Here is a 17,257-nt window from a genome sequence, read left to right on the forward strand (position 1 = left end):
TTTTTGTTTTAATTTTGTTTAGTTATGCTCTGATCTTTGTTATTTTTTTCTTCTAAATTTGGGTATAGTTTGTTTTTATAGTTTGTTGATGTATGACACAACATTGTTAATTTGAGTTCTTTCTTTCATTTTGATGTAGGTGTTTAGTGCTATAAGCTTTCCTGTTAGCCCTGCTTTTGTTGAGTCTCAGTTTTAGTATGTTGTGTCTCTATTTTCATTCATTTTAATTTATTTTTAAATTGCTGCTTTATTTATTTTATTTTATTTACCAGAAAGTCATTCAGGAGCAAGTTGTTTAGTTTCCATGTACTTGTGTTGTTTTGACAGTTAATCTTGCTGTTGATTTCTAATTTTATTCTACTGTGGTCCAAGCAAATACTCATGACTAAGCTTTTTTAATTTCTTAAAACTCGCTTTGTGGCCAAGCATATGGTCAATTTTTGAGAACGTTCCATGCACAGATGAGAAAAATGTACTTGCTTCAGATTGGGGGTCCATTTGTTTTATAGCCCACTTTAATTCCAGACTTTCTTTGTTGATTTTGTGGCTCAATGACCTGTTTAGTGTTGTCAGTGGTGTGCTGAAATCTCCCACTGTTACATTCTTATCAATTTGTTTTCATGGGTCTGGTAGTATTTGGTGCATAAATCCAGGTGCTCTGGTGTTGGGTTCATATACATTTAGAATAGTTAAATCTTCTTATTGTATTGAACGATTTATCATTACATAATGGTCTTGTCTTTTTTTTTTAACTGTTGTTTGTTTAAAGTCTGTTTTGTTTTATAAAAGAATAGCTACTTCAGCTCATTTTTGTTTTCCTTTTACATGATATATCTTTATTCATCCCTTTGAATCTGTAAGGTTTTTTTAGCCATTAGATAGGTCTCTTCTAGGCAGCAGATCATTAGGTCTTGCTTTTTAATCCAATTTGGCACTCTATATTTACTACATTGAGCATTTAGACCATTAAATTCAGGGTTAATAATGATATGTGAGGTTTTACTACTTTGATAGTTTTGTTAGCTAGTTGCCTTGGAGTCTCAGTGATGTTATTGCTTCATAGGATCTGTTAGTTTTGTACTTGTGTATTCTTTAATGATAGCAAGCATTATCCTTTTGTTTCCCTGTTTAGAACTCCTTTGAGTATTTCTTGTAGGGATGGTCTAGTCATGATGACTTCCATTAGCATTGGTTTGTCTGGGGAAAACTTTACTTATCTTCAGTTATGAAGCTTAGTTTGACAAGATATAAAATTCTTGTCTGACATTTTTGTTTTCTCTAAGGAAGCTAAATATAAGCACTCAAACTCTTCTGGTTTGTGATACTTCTTCTGAAAAGTCCACTGTTAGTCTGATGGAATTCTCTTTATAGATGAATTGATGCTTCTCTCTGGCTTCCTTTAAGACTTATTCTTTCATGTAGACCTTGTACAGTGTATTAGGCTGTTTTCACGCTGCTGATAAAGACATATCTGAGACTGGGCAATTTACAAAAGCAAGAGGTTTATTGTACTTACAGTTTCACATGACTGGGAAGGCCTAACAATCATGGCAGAAGGCAAGGACAATCAAGTCATATCTTACATGGATGGCAGCTGGCAAAGAGAAAGAGCTTGTGCAGGGAAACTCTCCCTTATATTACCATCAGACGTCATGAGACTTATTTATATGAAAACAGCAGGGGAAAGACCTGCCCTCATGACTCTGTTACCACCCACCAGGACCCTCCTATAACATGTGGAAATTCAAGATGAGATTTAGATGGGGACACAGCCAAACCATATCAGATAGTCTGATGACTATTATCCTTGGTAATGTTCATATTACATAGTATCTCTCAGGTGTTTTCTGAATTTCTTATATCTGATGTTTACATCTCTAGCAAGATCAGGAAACTTCATCCATTACTCTCTTACATATGTTTTGAAAATGTCTTCCTTTTTCTTATCCCCAAGAAATGCCTGTAAGTCATAGGTTTGGTTACTTTATATAATTCCATATTTCTTGAAGGCATTGTTTGCTTTTTAAAAAAAATTTTTTATTGTTTTCCTGACTAGGTTAATTTAAGAGATCAGTCTTAAAGCTCTAAAATTCTTTCTCCTGCTCAGTCTAGGCTATCATTAAAGCTTTCAACTGTACCTTGAAATTTCATAAGTGAATTCTTCATTTCCAAAAGTTCTGTTTGAAGATATCTCTCTCTTTATTTCCTGATTTGCTTTTGTGGTTTCCTTGTGTTGGTTTTGAAACTTCTCCTGAACCCTATTGATCTTTATTACAATCCACACTTTGAATCCCTTGTCTGTTATTTTTGAATTTCCTTTTTGATTAAGGTTCATTATTAGAGAACTATTGTGGTCCTTTAGTTGGATCACAGCTTTCAGATTTTTCATGGTGCTAAATATTCTTACACTGGTTCCTTTTTATTTGGCTTGCACTTCTTGTTGGTGAATTTACATTCACTTGGTTGGTTTTGTTCTTCCCTTCTTATTTTATTTTATTTCAACCCTCCATAAAGTTGTGACCATAGAGTAGAGTATATTGGATAGAGTATTTTGACTTTGCTTCTATAGCCCCCTGCATGTCTGTTGGCCAGTTTTATATTGGGTTGTGCTATTCAGCTGACAAACTAGTAGGTGGTGCTTGTGGGTAACAGCCAGCTATAGAAAAAAGAGATTAATATATACTGGATCTTTGTTAGTCATGAGGTGCTCTCTGTTCTTTCAGATAATATGCTGGACAGTAGAGTGACTGGTGCCCTGAGCTTCATTTTCAGTGATGGGGTTGTAGGGATGGTTTTGCAGAGCTGGGCCACCTGGTCTGCATATGAATACCCAAATGATGAGCACAGTCACCAACCCTGACAGGGCAGCTGCGAAAGCTACTGAAAAAATGTGCTAAGGTCTCTGTGGAGGTTGAGGTGGCAGTGCCAGCTCCACATCCTACATTGTCAGGAACATGATCTGTTTTCATAACACACCCTTGTCCCAGGGCTCTTGGCTCTTGGTTCAGACACACACTGTTGTGTGCTTCCAGGCTACAGTGTAGATGAGAGCCATAGGAAATGACTGCCCTGAGGCTCTCTGCAGAAAAGATTTTGGGACAAGGACCTCTTCACTCAGCCTCATACAGGCATATTTGTGACTTCCTGTTCTCCAATGAACTAACACTGCTACTTTGTGTAAAGAAGTGAAGAAGCTCTACCTTTTGGCATGTGCAGGTGGGTGTCAGGTGTGGTGATTTCAGCTGATTTGGTTAGCCCATCCTCAAGCCCCAAGGGACTGGTCAGGTGCAAGCAACCTTGGACTGAGCTAGGTGATACTCCAATTCTCAACCCCTCGATGGCCAACTGAACAGCATGTGCAAGTCCTGAAGGGACTAGACAAATATCAGGATAGTGGACTTGTTCTCAGGGTCCAAGAATTCAGGTACTGGCTTGATAGGTAGGGTTGGGCTATTCCTCAGGTAACCAACAGAACTCTCAGGCAGGGGCAGGCAGAATGCTTAGCTGGTGGCAGAATGACAGAACGCTCAGGTGATTACAGGCCTATGTGGACTGGGCTCTCAGAAGTGCTTTGGGCCACAGCTGAAATGGTCAGGTAGGAGCAGGGTAGCTGCATTATAGGTCTTTCATTGGGAAAGTCAGGGTCACCTCAAGTGGAACTATGGAGTCTGGAAGCTGCAAGGTAAATGGATTGCTCACATTCACTCCCCGCCCCCCCCCCCAACATAAGTAGCAATGCACTGTACTGTTAGGGCTACATTTAGGTGCATGGCCTACCAACTAACTCCTTGGCAGGGACAATTGAAGCAGCGGCAGCAGGCACCGTGGGAGCCTAAGGGTATATCACCAGCTTCTGGGAGCTGGACTTTCAAAATAATGTTGGCCCACAGCACTACTTCTCACACGGGGCAAGATGGCTATGCTGGGGACTTGATGCTGAAGTGGGCAGACACTATTTAGTGAGGAGCAGGGGAGGCAGAGCTTTGTGTGGTATGTAGTCTGCATACTCTTCCATACGATGGCTGCAGTATCTGTTTTTGTGACACATGAAAACTCCCAGCTTCCTTGCTCCATCCCTGGCAGGGTGGCAGCAGCTGGCTCCAGGCTGCTCAGGAATCAGATTACTGTGGGATTCAACAAAGGCTCTAGCAGTGTCTCTGAAGAGTATCCAAGCAGCTATCTGTTGGTCTGGAGGCCTGTGAGGTCCAAGGGGTCTACTCTGTGTCTGGGATTGTAAATGTCCATAGTGGAAGTGTGGAACCCTAGAGGTCTCTTCATCGCTCACCCCTTCTCCACATTAGGAAGCCTCTCCGAGCTCCATGCTGGCCCCAGCTCAGCAGGCTACCGGGCTTCACTTTCCTCTGCTTTCCATGTTCTTGTCACTTCTCCAATTGATTCCAATGTACTTTTTAAGACGATCTCCTTGAAGTGCTAATATTTACTTGCTATTTCGATTCATCTCCAGGAGAGAGGTGCCCATTAACTGCTTCTAGTCAGTTTCTAGTCAGAAACGAAAGTGTTTTTTATAGCAGATCAAATTTATAGCAAAAATATATATTTATTATGAATAAAATTGATAGGTAATAATCAGAATTTCAAACAAAACAACCCTATTTTACAGCAAACAATATTAGAACCTAGCACTCCCAGATCATTCTGTCATACATCATTTCCTAAAAGAAATAATAAAAATAAAAGGTCACTCCTGGGCACACACAACACATCTAATTGAAAAGTTCTTATAACATATTTAAACCCAAATACATAGTACAGCACATCAGCTGTACATGCTCGAATACAACATAAACAATATCTAATAATGAAACTTAAAGTTTAGCCCTGGAGAGATCATTTATTTTATGTTTTTTTAAGAAAAGAAATTCACTTAGATATGGTATTTCTAATAAATGGCAGTAATACATTTGAAATTATATGTTTTAATTTCTCCACATTAAATTATAAATTAATGTCTTTATATAAAGGCAAAAATACTTTCTATAATTAACATATTTAATAACTTAAAATTTCATTTTAATTGCCTGATTTATAGTTATTTCCATAAATCTTGGCTTGTTGGAAATGGAAGGTTAAATTTTTACTGCAAAACCTGAAATTAGTGTCTTATAAACTGATTTCACAAATTTAAAATATTATAAAAACCTTTAGGGTAGATAAAATTATTAATTATGTACATTAATATTTTTCAAAGTAATTGCTCATTTAAAAGTATATGTTATTTTAAAAATTGGGAGGGTTGAGGGTAAAAAATTTATTAAATGATGTAGGATTGGAGGCAGAAGTCATAAATAAGAAAATGTTTCACCAATAGTAATGAAAAATAATGCTTATAATTTAAAATTAACACAACACTTGGACAACTTTAAGGATAAATATATAGCAAAAGTGGATTTTTAAAATATATTATTTAGAGAGTCAGCATAGTACAGTTTATTAAGGAATTCAGGACCTCACATATTCTGACAATTCAGTCATCAATATACTGACTGTTAAATGGGAGTATAAAATTTACTTCATAGGATTTTTATAAGTATTAAAAAACTTAATGTCTGGAAAGCACTAAACGGTTTTTAGCAAATAGTGCACGCTTCAGTTAATGTCAGATGTAATGCAGAATGTGTTGTTCTGATTTGGTAAATGAAGTCATGTCTTTAAAATAATACCTCTTCCTATAAAGGTACCCCTTTATCGGGTACAAGGAGGCTATGTTTTGATGCTTAAAGAGTTCTGCATTTTTATTGTGGTGGCAGCCACATGAACCTTGAGTGATAAAATTATATAAAACTACAGACACACACACACAATTGAGTGTATATAAAAACTGTTAAAATGTGGATAATGTCTACAGATTGTATCAATGTCCATTTCTTTGTTTTGATACTGCACTATAGTGTGATTTTATCATTGGGGGAAGTTGGGTGGATAGTATACGTCAGGTCTCTGAGCCCAAGCCTGTACATATTCATCCAGATGGCCTGAAGCAAGTGAAGAATCACAAAAGAGGTGAAAATGGCCAATTCCTGCCTTAACTGATGACATTACCTTGTGAAATTCCTTCTCCTGGCTCATCCTGGCTCGAAAGCTCCCCCACTGAGCACCTTGTGACTGCCACCCCTGCCAGTCAGAGAACAACCCCTTTGACTGTAATTTTCCACTACCTACCCAAATCCCATAAAATGCCCCCACCCCTATCTCCTTTTGCTCACTCTCTTTTTGGACTCAGCCCGCCTGAATCCAGGTGGTTACAAAGCTTTATTGCTCCCACAAAGCCTGTTTGGCAGTCTCTTCACATGGACGTGAGTGAAATTTGGTGCTGTGACTTGAATCAGGGGACCTCCCTTGGGAGATCAATCCCCTGTCCTCCTGCTCTTTGCTCCATGAGAAAGATCCACCTACGACCTCAGGTCCTCAGACCAACCAGCCCAAGGTATATCTCACCAATTTTAAATCGGGTAAGCGGCCTCTTTTTACTCTGTTCTCCAGCCTCTCTCACTATCCCTCAACCTCTTTCTCCTTTCAGTCTTGGAGTCATCTTTCAATCTCTCCCTTCTCTTAATGTCAGTTCCTTTCCTTTTCTGGTAGAGACAGAGGAGACGCATTTTATCCATGAACCCAAAACTCTGACGCTGGTTACGGACTCGGGAAGACAGTCTTCCCTTGGTGTTTAATCACTGCGGGGACACCTACTTGATTATTCACCCACGTTTCAGAGGTGTCTGATAACCATGGGGATGCCTGCCTTGATCCTACACCCTTAGTGGCAAGCACCACTTTTTTGGGGGGCAAGCACCGTCCACCCCTTCTCTCCGTGTCTCTACCCTCTCTTTTCTTTGGGCTTGCCTCCTTCACTATAGGCAAACTTCCACCCTCCATTCCTCCTTTTCTCCCTTAGCCTGTGTTCTCAAGAACTTAAAACCTCTTCAACTCACGCCTGACCTAAAACCTAAATGCCTTATTTTCTTCTGCAATGCTGCTTGACCCCAATACAAACTCAACAATGGTTCTAAATGGCCAGAAAACGGCACTTTCTATTTCTCCATCCTACAAGACCTAGATAATTTTTGTCATAAAATGGGCAAATGGTCTGAGGTGCCTGACGTCCAGGCATTCTTTTACACATTGGTCCCTCCCTAGTCTCTGTTCCCAATGCAACTCATCCCAAATCTTCCTTCTTTCCCTCCCGCCTGTCCCCTCAGTCCCAACCCCAAGTGTTGCTGAGTCTTTCCAATTTTCCTTTTTTACAGACCCATCTGACCTCTCCCCTTCTCCCCAGGCTGCTCCTTGCCAGGCCAAGCCAGATCCCAATTCTTCCTCAGCCTCCGCTCCCCAACCTTATAATCATTTTATCATCTCTCCTCTTCACACCCCGTCTGGCTTACAGTTTCATTTCGTGACTAGCCCTCCCCAACCTGTCCAGCAATTTCTTCTTTAAAAAGTGGCTGAAACTAAAGGCATAGTCAAGGTTAATGCTCCTTTTTCTTTATCCAACCTCTCCCAAATCAGTTAGTTTTTAGGCTCTTTTTCATCAAATATAAAAACCCAGCCCAGTTCATGACCCGTTTGGCAACAACCCTTAGATACTTCACAGCCCTAGACCCTGAAGTGTCAGAAGGCCGTTTTATTCTCAATATGAATTTTATTACCCAATCCACTCCCAACATTAAATAAACCTTCAAAAATTAGAATCCAGCCCTCAAACCCCACAACAGGAATTAATCAACTTTGCCTTCAAGGTGTACAATAATAGGGAGGAGGCAGCCAGATGGCAACGCAATTCTGAGTTACAATTACTTGCCTCTGCTGTGAGATAAAACCCAGCTGCACCTCCAGCACACAAGAACTTCGAAATGCCTAAGCCACACATGCCTAAGCCACAGCAGTGAAGCATTCCTACAGGACTTCCTCCATCAGGATCTTGCTTCAAGTGCCAGAAAGCTGGCCACTGGGCCAAGGATTGCCCGCAGCCTGGGATTCCTCCCAAGCCATGTCCCATCTGTGCAGGGACCCACTGGAAATCTGACTGCCCAGCTCACCCGGCAGCCACTCCTAGAGCCCCTAAAGCTCTAGCCCAAGGCTCTCTGACTGACTCCTTCCCAGATCTGCTCAGCATAGCGGCTGAAGACTGACACTGCCTGATTGCCTCGGAAGTCCCCTGGACTACCACAGATGCCAAGCTTCATGTAACTCTCACAGTGGAGGGTAAGTCCATTCTCTGTTTTATTGATATGGGGACTCCCCACTCCACATTACCTTCTTTTCAAGGGCCTGTTTCCCTTGCCCCCATAACTATTGTGGTTATTGACAGTTATCAAGCTTCTAAACCTCTTAAAACTCCCCAACTCTGGTACCAACTTGGACAACATTCTTTCATGCACTTGTTTTTAGTTATCCCCACCTGCTCAGCTCCCTTATTAGGTAGAGACATTTTAACTAAATTACCTGCTTCCCTGACTATTCCTAGGCTACAGCCACACCTCATTACCACCTTTTTCCCTAGTTCAAAGCCTCATTCACATCCTCCCCTTGTTATCTCCCCACCTTAATCCACAAATATAGGACACCTCTATTCCCTCTTTGGTGACCGATCATGCACCCCTTACTATCTCATTAAAACCTAGTCACTTTTACCCCGCTCAATGCCAATATCCCATCCCACAGCATGCTTTAAAATAATTAAAGCCTGTTATCACTTGCATGTTACAGCATGGTCTTTTAAAGACTATAAACTGTCCTTTCAATTCCCTTATTTTACCTGTGCAAAAACCAGGCAAGCTTTACAGGTTAGTTCAGGATCTGCACCTTATCAACCAAACTGTCTTTCCTATTCACCCCGTGCTGCCAAAGCCATATACTCTCCTATCCTCAATACCTCCCTCCACAACCCCTCCACAACCCAGTATTCTGTTCTAGATCTCAAACATTCTTTCTTTACTGTTCCTTTGCACCCTTCATCCCAGCCTCTTTTTGCTTTCACTTGGACTAACCCTGACACCCATCAGGCTCAGCAAATTACCTGGGCTGTACTGCCACAAAGCTTCATGGACAGCCCCCATTACTTCAGTCAAGCCCAAATTTCTTCCTCATCTGTTACCTATCTCGGCACAATTCTCATGAAAACACACATGCTCTCCCTGCTGATCACGTCTGGCTAATCTCCGAAACCCCAAACGCTTCTACAAAACAACAACTCCTTTCCTTCCTAGGCATGGTTAGGTACTTCCACCTTTGGATACCTAGTTTTACCATCCTGACTAAACCATTAGGTAAACTCACAAAAACAAACCTAGCTGACCCCACAGATCTGAAAACCTTTCGCCACTCCTTTCTATTCCTTAAAAACAGGCCTAGAAGCTGCTCTCACACTAGCTCTGCCTAACTCATCCCAACCCTTTTTCATCACACACAGCCAAAGTATGGGGGTGTGCAGTTGAAATTCTTACACAAGGACTGGGGCCATTCCCTGTGGCTTTTCTATCCAAACAACTTGACCTTTCTATTTTAGCCTAGCCCTCGTGCCTGCGTGCGGCATCTGCTGCTGCCTTAATACTTTCAGAGGCCCTCAAAATCACAAACTATGCTCAACTCACTCTCTACAGTTCTCATAACTTCCAAAATCTATTTTCTTCCTCATACCTGATGCATATACTTTCTGTCCCTCTCCACTACCTCTCAGCAAGCCAAACTCATTGCCTTAACTCAGGCCCTCACTCTTGCAAAAGGACTATGCATCAATATTTATACTGACTCTAAATATGCCTTCCGTATCCCACACCACCATGCTGTTATATGGACAAAAAGAGGTTTTCTCACTACACAAGTGTCCTCCGTCATTAATTCCTCTTTAATAAAACCTCTTCTCTAGGCTGCTTTACTTCCAGAGGAAGCTGGAATCATTCACTGCAAGGACGATCAAAAGGCATCAAATCCCATTGCTCTAGGCAACGCTTATGCTTATAAGGTAGCTAAAGAAGCAGCTAGAGTTCCAACTTCTGTCCCTCATGGCTGGTCTTTCTCCTTCTCATTGGTCACTGCCACCTATTCCCCCACTGAAACTTCCACCTATCAATCTCTTCCCAAACAAGGAAAATAGTTGTTGGACCAAGGAAAATATCTCCTTCCAGCCTCACAGGCCCATTGTATTCTGTTGTCATTTCATAACTTATTCAGTGTAGGTTATAAGCCACTAGCCCATCTCTTAGAGCTTCTCATTTCCTTTCCATCATGGAAATCTATCGTCAAGGAAATCACTTCTCAGTGTTCTACCTTCTATTTTACTACCCCTCAGGAATTGTTCAGACCCCTCCCTTCCCTACACATCAAGCTCAGGGATTTGCCCCTGCCCTGGACTGGCAAATTGACTTTACTTACATGCCCCAAGTCAGGAAACTAAAATACCTCTTGATCTGGGTAGACGCTTTCACTGGATGAGTAGAGGCCTTTCCCACAGGGTCTGAAAACATCACCATGGTCATTTCTTCCCTTCTGTCAGACATAATTCCTCAGTTTGGCCTTCCCACTTCTATACAGTCCAATAACGGACCGGCCTTTATTAGTCAAATCACCCAAGCAGTTTGTCAGGCTCTTGTTATTCAGTAGAAACTTCATACTCCTTACTGTTCTCAATCTTCAGGAAAGGTAGAATGGACTAATGGTCTTTTAAAAAAGCACCCCACCAATCTCAGCCTCCAACTTAAAAAGATAACTCTGTCAAGGATAGAGCCCCAAAACTCGCCAACCAAGCAAGTAATTATGCTGAACTGCCTTGGTCACTCTCTAATTGGATGTCCTGGGTCCTCCCAATTCTTAGTCCTTTAATACCTGTTTTTCTCCTTCTCTTATTCGGACCTTGTGTCTTCCACTTAGTTTTTCAATTCATACAAAACCGCATCCAGGCCATCACCAATCATTTTATATGACAAATGTTCCTTCTAACAACCCCACAATATCACCCCTTACCACAAAATCTTCCTTCAGCTTAATGTCTCCTACTCTAGATTCCCACGCCACCCCTGATCCCACTTGAAGCAGCCCTGAGAAACATCACCCATTATCTCTCCATACCACCCCTCAAATTTTTGCTGCCCCAACACTTCCACTCTATTTTATGTTATTTTTCTTATTAATATAAGAAAACAGGAAATCAGGCCTCTGAGCCCAAGCCTGTACATATTCATTCAGATGGCTTCAAGCAAGTGAAGAATCACAAAAGAAGTGAAAATGGCCGGTTGCTGCCTTAACTGATGACATTACCTTGTGAAATTCCTTCTCCTGGCTCATCCTGGCTCAAAAGCTCCCCAACTGAGCACCTTGTGACTGCCACCCCTGCCAGCCAGAGACCAACACCCCTTTAACTGTAATTTTCCACTACCTACCCAAATCCTATAAAATCCCCACCCCATCTCCCTTTACTGACTCTCTTTTTGGACTCAGTTCACCCACACCCAGGTGATTAAAAAGGTTTATTGCTTACACAAAGCCTGTTTGGTGGTCTATTCACACAGACGCGTGTGAAAGTATACATTACCTCTCTGTACTAGTTTTGTAAACCCCTGTGAGTCTATACTTGCATTAGTCCATTTTTTGTTGCTACAACAGACTGCCACAGGCTGGATAACCTCTAAAGGATAGAGGTTTACTTGGCTTATGGTTCTAAAGACTGGGAAGTCTAAGACTGGGCAGTCACATCTAGTGAGGGCCTTCTTGCTGTGTTATCTCATGGCAGAAAGATGGAAAGACAAGTGAGCACACGCAAAAGAGAGAGATACCAGGAGCCCACTCTTGCTATAGCTAACCTGCTCTTGCAATAATAATATTAATCTAATCATAAGGACTTGACCATAATATACCAATTACCCCTCATTAGTCCCCACCCTTCAACGTTGTTGCACTGGAGATTGAGTTTCCAACACATGAATTTTGGGGGAACTCATTCAAATCGCTGAAATAATGTTTTCAAAACAATAAGTTAAAAACAGAGTCTAGAAAAGTCACAAACACAATTCCAGTTTTCTGCGTCATTCATTATATTTGATACCTTATAGGAATAAGCCAGATTGGCTACTTAAATTTTGAGAGCCCAGTGAAAAATGAAACTTCAGAGGCCCTTGTACAAAACAATTAAGATTTTTAGGATAGCAACAGCAAGTACTTAACAAAGTGTAGTATCATTTCAAAGGTAGAGTTATGTGAAATTGACTATATGGGTCACATGACTGTAAAGCAGCCCCTGGCAGCTTTTTGTTAAATAAGAAAACCAAAAAGTTCATCTGGATATGTGGATAAAATGAAAATATCTGAGATCATCAGAAACTTACCAGGGGATCTAGCTAAATCTGAGAACAAGTGTTCATCCAGAAGATAAAGACAGACATTAAGTGCTGAAAACCTCTTTTGTGCTATGTAAATTATGACGTTTTGTAAACATTAACCCAAGTGGCTTTGACAACAGTGTCACTGATGCTCCATTTTACCTACAAGGAGTATATTGAAAGATAAAGGACATGGTAATTGCAGTCCCTTTGAAAAATTTCAATGCCTTAAATTAGAGCAGATTTAGATAATATTTGATAACTTTTAAAACAAGTAATAATAATGCAATAAAGCCTCTTTTATGTAGTTTTCCTAGGGTTTTTTCCTCACTTTGCTTTTTGCATCTTGAAAGAAACTAATCTTGGATGTCTCTAATCATGAACTCATACACTTATCACTTTTCTTGCCATCAAATTATCTTATAAAGCTTACTCAGTAACCTGTTATATGATCAAAGTTAATTGTTAATAAATAATACATATTTCAAACATATATCAAAACTTCTAGATATACAAAGCCTAATCAGAATCTATTTAATAATGGAACATACATGCAAACCAATGATATGTGTGAATATATTTTTAAATATCAATATTAGTGAAGGAAGACTGTGAAGCAATGTGAGAATGAGTATCTCCAACTCAAACCTTTTTTTTCCCTTTTCTGAGCAGTAATGAATTTCAAATTAATTTCAGAAATACTATTTTTAAAGATACAAACTTTACATCACCATACAGGATCCAATGAAATGTCACAAGGCATGAAAATGGATATACAATCACTTAACTAATTTACACTGTGAAATTCACTACAAAGGTAGCTTACTGTGAACATTAAGAGATACTTAGTTCCAAAAACATCAGAAAAGTCGTGTTAAATCAAGTTCAAGGACCACATGTTACCAGACTGAAGTATGTAAAAGTTAACATCTATAAGCCTACATATTAAATATGTAAGGAATACAGAATATATTGATCAACATTTCAAAGTTATTTTTAGTCAAAATTGTAAATATTTTTACTAAATTATATAAGTGACTTTATTAGTTTGTAGCAAAGTATTTTATAATGTTATTTTATATCAAGTTATGATTTACAACATTTGTTAATATTACTTACTTTTAACGTGACCTTCTCTAGCTTCTTTGCCAATCATTTTAGTGCTGGCTTAAAACCTGGATGATGAAACACTATGTACAACAAGCCGCCACCATACATACATGTTTACCTCGGTAACAAATCTTCACATGTACCCCCAAATCTAAACTAAAAGTTTAAAAAAAGAAACTTGTTCACAGAAAAACGAATGTTGTGACCTATTTAAATTGTAAAAATAATGACAGGCTATGTTTACAATTTTATACTTGTGTGTGTGTATAAATTGAGTGTTTCTGACAATGGCATTTTTAGCAATGTCATTTAGGGGAAAACAGATGGATCTACAACTGGGCTCTTTAAAATTACAGACAATAGTTTCCCAGCAACTGCTCTAATGTCTGCCTCCTCCGCCACTCTGCTGCTCACGTGGTGAAGACCTGTCATCTCCTCCATCTTCCCTTCCACCTCGCAGGAATTCACAAGTTGGCCTAACATGCAGAACATGTGTTTGGAAGCAAAGACTGAGACTTAGAACGCTGGCTTCTCCCAGAACGCCATGCTTTAACATTAGTATATAATTTGTATCTGAATGTGCAGCTACCATTTTCTCTAAGTGCATTGCTTTCAAAGGGAACGTTTTATTAAGTGCAAGTTAAGTCCTTCTCTCTGAGTATTTATATATACAGTATATACACATACATAAGGCTATATGTATACATATATATGGCTATGTGTAAATCTATCTATTATATATCAAGGATGATTATGTGTAAATATATTTATTATGCATCAAAGATGTGTGTGTGTGTGTTTGCATAAAACCAAGAGAAATTAGTAAGAAAGCTGTCGTCATTTCCTAAAGGAAAATGGCTCAGCAGATCAAGCCGGAAGTGGAAGAGTGGGTGGCTTCTGGGAACAAAGGACCACACCTGAGCCTGGGTTCTGGTCGATAATAATCCTGCAAGTCATTCCTATGTCCTCAACAAAACCAGGGCAGCTGAAGATGTAAAAATTAACAGTGAGACAGTTGTAAAACCAGCTTCAATTTCAGAGGAGGTACTGTTGAATTTAATCAATAAACTGAAAAATGATGATAATGTAGATAGCCTCCTTATTCAGGGGCCCATTCCAGATCACATCAATGAGAGAAAGATCCCTAATGCTGTTTCTCCAGACAGGGATGTTGATTGCTTTCATGTACTTAATGTTGGGCAAATGTGTTCTCACCAGTATTCCATGCTACCAGCTCCCCCAGAGGGTATGTGGGAAATGATGAAGTGAACTGGCATTCCAGCTCTAGAGAAGAATGTGATTGTAGTTGGGAAATTAAAAAAATGTTGGGATGCTCATTTTAATGTTATTAAACACAGATGGGGCACATGAAAGTCCTGGAGGTGATGCCACTGTTACAATATCTCATCAGTACACTCCCACAGAGCAGCTGAAGAAAAATATAATTCTTGCAGATATTGTAGTATCTGCCTAGGCATTCCAAATCTGATCACAGCCGTTATCAAGGGAGTAGCAGCAATCATTGATATGAGAATATATAGAGTTCAAGGTCCCCAAATTGCTAAACTTAAGTTGGTTGGAGATACGGACTTTGAAGGAATCACAAAAAAGCTGATTACATCACTCCAGTTCCTTGGGGTGTTGGTCCCAGGACAGTTGTGATGTTAATGAAGAATATGATTTTTACTGCCAAAATATTGCTGAAGGTTGGAGAGCAGTAAATGCTGAAGTCTAAAGAGCTTGTAGTAACCACTCATTAACTATTGTATCTTCTGTGTCATGAACAGCACTCTAAGTCAGTTCAAGAAGCAAAGCAGGTCAGCAGTATTTTTTGCTTCTTTTATACTAAAATAGATTAAAATGATACTTTGTATTTATTGAAACGGTAAGTGCTTCAGTGTTTGTGCACATAACTCTGCAATACCTCACCAGGGAACATTCCAGTATCATGCAGGGTTATGTGATCTAGTCAAGAGCAGCCGTTGACCTAGTTAGTAACATGGGAGTCACTGTCACATTGAGAATGGATGCTTAACTTTGTCAAGCCACTTCAGTTAGAAATTGGCCTTTCCTAGGACTACATTTTTCAAGTGCTATTCCAATAAGAGCCAATACTCATTCTACTTTCCAAACCTTTTCAGTTCAACTGCTCAAACCAAAAGAAAAATGTTTCTGGAGAAAATTAGGGAAAAGGTGTAAAGAAAAAAAAGGTAGTAACCGAGTAGAAACACATTAATTTATATATACACATGTTATATATATATGTTATAGATAGATAGATAGAGAGAGAGATAGATAGATTACCAGATTTATCTAAGTAGAACCGAATTGGCTAGGGAAGAAGTTGAAATCAACACTTGCAAGTTGAAAAAATGTTGATAATTTTCCTAAGCTGTCTTTTTGTGACTTAGTCATTGGGGAAATATTTGGAGTTGTTTTATTTGCTATTAGTCCTCATTTAGGTATGTTTCTCTTAAGTGTGTGATCTCTCCATTTCAGTTTTCTAGGATTAAAAGGCTTGTTTCATAAATTATTCGTGTTTATTATCCTATTTGGTTTTTGCTATATATTTAAACTTCGTTGTTAAATTTTTGTATTGTTGGGGGAAATTTGTATAGCTTCTTTGAAATTTTTTAAACCTATTTCTGAAAAACAAACTCAGCTTGATAATCATTTGGGCAGCTTGTATAAGTCTGCAATTTATTTTTCCACCAAAGAGTTGTCAGCACCCATCTGTTTTTCAGTGATGTACCCCACTGCCTTTCTCAAAAGACTTTTAAAAGCTGGAACTAATATTGAATTCTTTTCCGACTTTCTGAGTAGACGGTTTTTTAAAATGTTTTAATACACACACACACACACACACGCACACACGAACAAATGAAGTGCAGACAATACATTAAATAAGCAATAAATAAAAGTACTATAAATACATATTGTATATATCTTTGCCTGTTAATGAATATATAAATTAATTGCCATTATTTTGACCAACATAGCTTTCCTTTTAGAAATATACCATGATTAATTTAATAAGTCTCCTATTGAAAGACATTTCAGTTGCTTTTGGTTTTTCGCTGATATAAATTATTCCAATATATCCTTTTAACAACACGTTTACACACTTGTCCATTTTTAACTTGAGATAAATTGCTGGAAGCAAATTTCTACAGTGAAAGCCATGAACTTTGAAAGCTTTTGACAATAAATCAGGGTAAGGAAGTTTATGCTTCTCACCATAATCTATGATAGTGTGTTACATTATTTATAGCAGAAACTTTGCGGGCAAAACTATTTTTTCTTTGCTTTATTTTGTTTACAAATGTGGCCAAATATACAAGTTTACAAGTGTGGTCAAATTTATCACATGTGTTTATTTGTCTTTTGTATGTTTTCTTTTTTTCCTAATCCATACAGTTTCTATGTCATTTCCCTCTTATCCCACATAGAATTTTTATATTGACTTATAAAATCTCCTTATTTGTTAAAGACAGTAAGTAATGCTTTTCCTGTGGTACTAGCTTTGATGCAGTTTCATTCTTCAGTTTTTGTTGTTTTATCTTTATTTTCTCTCTTGCATTTTGGTTACAGTGACTTTTGCTGTCACATTTGCTATTTTTTTCTATGCAGATTTTTATTTTCCATGTTTTGCTAAAAAAAATTTATATGGTAGTAATAGTAATAAAAATACGTTAAACTTTATTCTATTAATTATGGCGTTTTATTTTAGGTTACATAAATAGCTTTGTTTTGACTTTGATTCATATCAAATTCATTTTGGTTAAATTGTGAAGTAAAGCACATAACTTTTAGATGCAATG

At 38.8% G+C, this 17,257-nt stretch overlaps 1 pseudogene; it reads left to right on the top strand.

Annotated features, from left to right (window-relative positions):
• The first annotated feature begins 3,515 nt into the window (after window positions 1–3,515).
• LOC117084967 lies at window positions 3,516–15,196 on the top strand (annotated as a pseudogene).
• The last annotated feature ends 2,061 nt before the right edge of the window (window positions 15,197–17,257 follow it).

The sequence above is a fragment of the Trachypithecus francoisi genome, unplaced genomic scaffold, assembly GCF_009764315.1.
Source record: "Trachypithecus francoisi isolate TF-2019V2 unplaced genomic scaffold, Tfra_2.0 Lachesis_group1, whole genome shotgun sequence".
Lineage (NCBI taxonomy): Eukaryota > Metazoa > Chordata > Mammalia > Primates > Cercopithecidae > Trachypithecus > Trachypithecus francoisi.